This window comes from Dermacentor silvarum, chromosome 5 (genome assembly GCF_013339745.2).
Source record: "Dermacentor silvarum isolate Dsil-2018 chromosome 5, BIME_Dsil_1.4, whole genome shotgun sequence".
NCBI lineage: Eukaryota > Metazoa > Arthropoda > Arachnida > Ixodida > Ixodidae > Dermacentor > Dermacentor silvarum.
The window spans coordinates 15,064,901-15,070,129 of record NC_051158.1 but is presented as its reverse complement, the minus strand read 5'-3'; positions in this window follow the sequence as shown (position 1 = coordinate 15,070,129).

Genomic DNA, 5,229 nt, shown 5'->3' with positions numbered 1-5,229 from the left:
TCCTAAGTTTCAGCCGGCGTGTGGCCTTAGTCAGGGAATGACGACGGCCAGACCCCGGCCGATACGTTGGAAATAAAAGTATAGTTTTTTTTTGTACGTGCGTCCTCAACCTACACGTTCATTATATATATATATATATATATATATATATATATATATATATATATATATATATATATATATACACGCCGAATGAAAGCATCAGGACAGCGAACCCCCCGCCCCGTGCTTATATAACCTTTTTTTTTTTTTTTTCAGGGTCCCTTTCAGAACTTCTACTTCACCTTCTTGCGAGTAAAAATGCGATATACTTGACAGTTCAAATGAGTGGAAGGCGTGGTAAATGCGGCTTCAGGGGAATGGCTGTTCATTCAAAAGTATGACCGTATATATTCATTGCTGGACAAAAGTTCCTCAAGGCGAACTCCCGGACTTGTGCCGGCTGACGCGATCTTATGCCGTTTTATTTTCCAATTTCATCACACCACCTCACTCTGTCCTCAACAGGACTTCCATTCTCTTGGCACCCATTCTGTCACACTAATAGACGGCCGGTTATCCGCCCTATGCAATACATGGCCTGGCCAGCTCTTTTTTCTTTCCCCTTCGTAATGTCTACCAAAATATTGGCTACCCTTTGTTTTCTGTCTTCCCGCCTCATTGCGGTACGCCTGCCGTTTCCTTGACTACACCGTCACCTCTATCCTTGCAGAATTTCCGCCGGACAGTGCAGAAAGATCCTATAGTTCACACGTCATTATCAAGCTGCTTACAATGCTTAAGCTGCATAGACATCTCACTTACACTTACAGCGCGCATGACCCGGAACGCCCGCGAATTAGGAAAATGAACCAAGACAAACTATAAACTCGTTTCTTTTACCGTCAATGTTTTCGGTCATGCTACCGACGAGAAAAATTATAACGACGCAAAACGGCCACTCACCCCAAAGCGCCGGATACGTAGACGAACCGCCGTCGAACGCTGCACAAAGAGTAGCGTGTGTCCTCGAGGGTGATGCGCCCCTGCTCAAGAAAAACGCGCGGATACTCCCAGGGACAGACGCAGTGGCGATGCGACGAGCAGTGCTAGCGAGAAGGGCCGCTGCGTCTCTGAATCGGACAAAGGGCGAGACAGGTTCCGAGGGGAAGGGGCACTGCTTTCTCCTTGCCAGATAGCGCCACCCCAGTAACGCACCGGGACACTAGAGAAGGGTTCGTCGGGGGCCGGTCGGCTTGCCGATCGACTGGGAAGGCCTCCTTTCTCTTTCTTTTCTGCCCCTCACCCCTCCCCTGTGCAGTGCTGTTGACGTGTCCTCACAGCGAGAGACAGTTGGGGCGCTGCACCGCGTGCTACACCGTCCCGGAAGCCGTGACCAAAGAATGGCAGAGGGCATAACCCCTGCGTTCCACGTACACTTGCTCAGAGGGCACAACCCCTGCTAATCCCGCACTCCTGTTCCTTCTTCGTTTTCTCTCTCTCTCGCTCGCTGTGCCGTTTCGTGGGATGAGAATCTGTGCAGTTCGGTGGTGTTGCCAACAAGCATGTTCTGCCAGAAGGCCAGGACCAAAGGGAAGGGAAGGACGACAGTATACAGCCTTTCGAAGAGCGATCGCACGAGGCAATCGTTGACGAACGTGCGAATACGTATATGCACGTTGTTGTGCAGTCCCTGCCCAAGGGTGAGGCCAGCTGCACGACCAGGCGGTTGCCAGTGCGTACCGTCAAGACGGGGACGACGGCGCCGTGATACGCCTCGTCCTGTTTGTTGGCGCTTGATTTCCGGCTGGAAACTGTTTCCGTCGGCCGTGTTCTTCCTAACGTGGTTCGGCGCTGTTGATTGGCAATGAAGTGAACAGTTCTGTTAACAACGTGTTACAGACACGTGTCACGGAAAATGATCCCCGGTAGCACAATAATCGATCTATGGTTTTATCAGCGTGAGGCTGCGATTCTCCCGATCTCCATTTTTAACATCTTATCTGTGTGGGTTTGTTTCCGCCCTATCTATCTGAATCTGGAAATGGCCGTCGACGAGCCGAAATTGTCTATTCCGCCACTCTGCGCATGCGCATTATGAAAAACATGGCGTACGACAGCGGCTGTGATAGGGTTGGAGGAAGATTTCTCAACTTAGCAATGAAAGTAAGCACAAATAGGACTTTAAAGTAGACCTATATAGTGGGAAGAAAGGACATTCAGCTGAAAGAAATCTGGGGGAAATCATTTCAAAGTGTGTGTGTGTGTGTTAGCCAGCGAAATAACGCGCTTCCTCGTGAAGAACCAAACGCCGAATATTATGCGTTTGTGTTGCCCTTTCGTCCCTCTTTAATCCATTAATTTAACGCTTACATGTGGTGATTTGGGTTGAGGGCGCAAAAAAAGCAACCAATAACATACGTATACCGTATAAGCCGGAATGTTGGTCCGACATTTTTGGCGGGAAATAAGAGATAAATTTAGATTATGAGGTTTTACGTGCTAAAACCACCATCTGATTATGAGCGCAACCACGCCCGCCGTGGTTGCGCTCTGAGGTAAATTCACCGCTCGCCTTATATAGCGGCCTTTAACACATTGCGAGTCGCCGTCTAGGCAATTCGAGGTCAGGGGTCGACGCATATTATGGGTCGACATATATTCCGGCATATATACGATATGTGCGGTATTAGGTTTTCATGTAATGATTGCTATCGCGCTCAGTGCTAGTAAGAACGCACGAGAGCTTTGCCACGCCCTTTGACGTTGTAGCCCATACTGAGCTAGCCTAGCGCCTCCTAGATAGCACAAGGCCTGTGTACTTCGATCCATGACGTCATGCTGACAACTGCTGTAGAATCTAATGGGGATTCTCCAGAGTAATTACTCCGCGGCGATTTTCACGCCACGGCTTTCTTCACGGCGGGCTTGACAGTGGAAATTTCGGTCCAAGTGGCATGACGTCATAAAGCAGAGTGCACAGGCCTGCTATCTAGGAGGCGTTGACTGAGTGCGATAGTACTTGTTGAAGAGTGCACGACCGCGTGTGGACGCTGCCAGAAGTGGTACGGTCATCGTGATAATCTAATCGCTTGGGCAGGAAAGCTCATTTCCGCGAGGATCCGATACCGTGAGTCTGATTTGAGTCGGCCTTTTGAAAACACTGGCATTTGCAGCTTAGAAAAGGAAATATGATTGCACCAAGTTTTTGGGGAACACGTTACGTTTTATTTTTTTTTCGTACTTTTTTTTTTTCACGACGCCGCATAAGCATGCTTTGTACGCTATGGCAGCTACGCAACACATGAGCCTCTGGCGTGTTCTAAGTCAGCGCAGTTTAGAAGCTTCTCCAACTGGAAGCAGTTTGAGTACAGTGGCAGAACAGTAGTGATTACCTCAGCTTTAACATTTCGTGCAATATCTTGCAGATATGAAGAAAACCTGAACGTTGCTTGATGCTTCAAAGCAATAAAGGCATAGTGGAAGGCTCCGTATCAATTTCACGCCGACACTCGGCTGGGATTGCACTTGATTACCTTTCATTTCGTCTTCCATTCTTGTCAATGGTGTCTTTCATTCTTATCACGTGCCGCACCGAGTATAGGTGATCCTAGAGATAAAGGCTGCATAGTCAGGTGCAGGTGATATCCGAACCACAGGTACTATCGGCGTCAAATGAAACGCGAACGAAGGAGCGCGTGGCCGAAGCATAACTGAAGGTATAGTGCGCGCCATCCTGTCCTCACCATTGACAGGCGCGCACATCCGGTTTGACCACACTGCGAGGTGATGCTGCCTCTTTTCGTTTCTGTTCTGGTTCTCTTTTAGTTCAAAGCATGAAAATAAAGATCGAAGAATACAGATACTAAAATATAGCAGCATAGGGCGAGTATTATCGCACAGTATTATCGCGAAACCTAAGTGCTATCGGTTTCAAGTGAAACGTGAACAGCGGTGCGCGTGGTATGGTTCGCGCCATCATCATACCTGCGCCAGTATCTTTTCTTGCTTTGAACTAAAAGAGAACCAGAACAGGAAACGAAAAGGGGGAGCGTAACCTCGCAGTGTGGTCAAACCGGATGTACGCACCTGTCAATGGTGATGACTGGACGGTGGTGCGCACTATACCTTCAGTTATGCTTCGGCCACGCGCTCCGCTGTTCGCGTTTCATTTGACGCCTATAGTACATAGTTGGGAGATACATTGAAACAGTGCCAAATGCACATTTTTTTTCTTTTTTGTTTTTTTGCGGTTGGACACCCTCTAAGTGATACCAGATAACTTAGCAGGAGATAACAAAAAAGTAAACTTGGCCCTAGAGAAGTAGTAGTAGTATAGTAGTAGAAAACTTAATTATATACAGAAACCGGACGGGCTCCTAACCCAGTTCCCCCAGAGGGGGTAGAGGGGTGAAAAACGGAGTTTGTCCGTCAGGGTGGTGTCCCTTTTCCAAGGTTCCACTGGCACGGGCCACCCGCTCAGCTCGCATCAGTCGTAGCTGATCTTCCAGGGCCGGGCTAGACAGCAGCGCCTCCCATTCGTTCCGTGTGCCGTTTGTTTCGCGTTATTCTCCGTGTTCTGCACACTCCCACGGTTAGCCGTGATCGTATAGTGGTTAGTACCTTGTGTTGTGGCCCTTGAGAAACAACAATAATACCTGGATAAGGGTGACATATTTGGCGCGTGTATGTGTGCGCGAGCGAGGGAGGAAACGCTGGGCGCATCAGCACCCAGCAAGCACTTTCTTTGTTCATATATACAGGGTGTCCCAGCTATCACGCAGCACGATTTAAAAAAAGAGGAACGCAGTTACGTGAAGCAAACCTAGTGCGTATTGTTTCCAGTAATGTGGAATAGCAGCCAGTATTTTTTCGTTACTGAGATTTAATTGATTAATTGTAATTAATTATCTAACTCGAGAAGTACTCTCCTAATTGTCAAAGTGTCAATGAGAAAGTTGTAGAGCAACATGAAAAATTCCCGATACAGCTTTCTGTTGCTCAATACGTGCTACATAAATGTGTTTTTCCGAGTGTGAAAGAAGCCCGCGAATACACGCAGAATTGCGCACGACTGGTCGCTCGAAGCACTTTGCGTGTATTCGCGGGCTTCTTTCACGCTCGGAAAGACACTCTTATGTAGGACGTACTGAACAACAGATGGCTGTATCGGGAGTTTTCCATGTTGCTCTACAACTTTCTCATTGACACTTTGATAATTAGGACAGTACTTCTCGAGTTAGATAATTA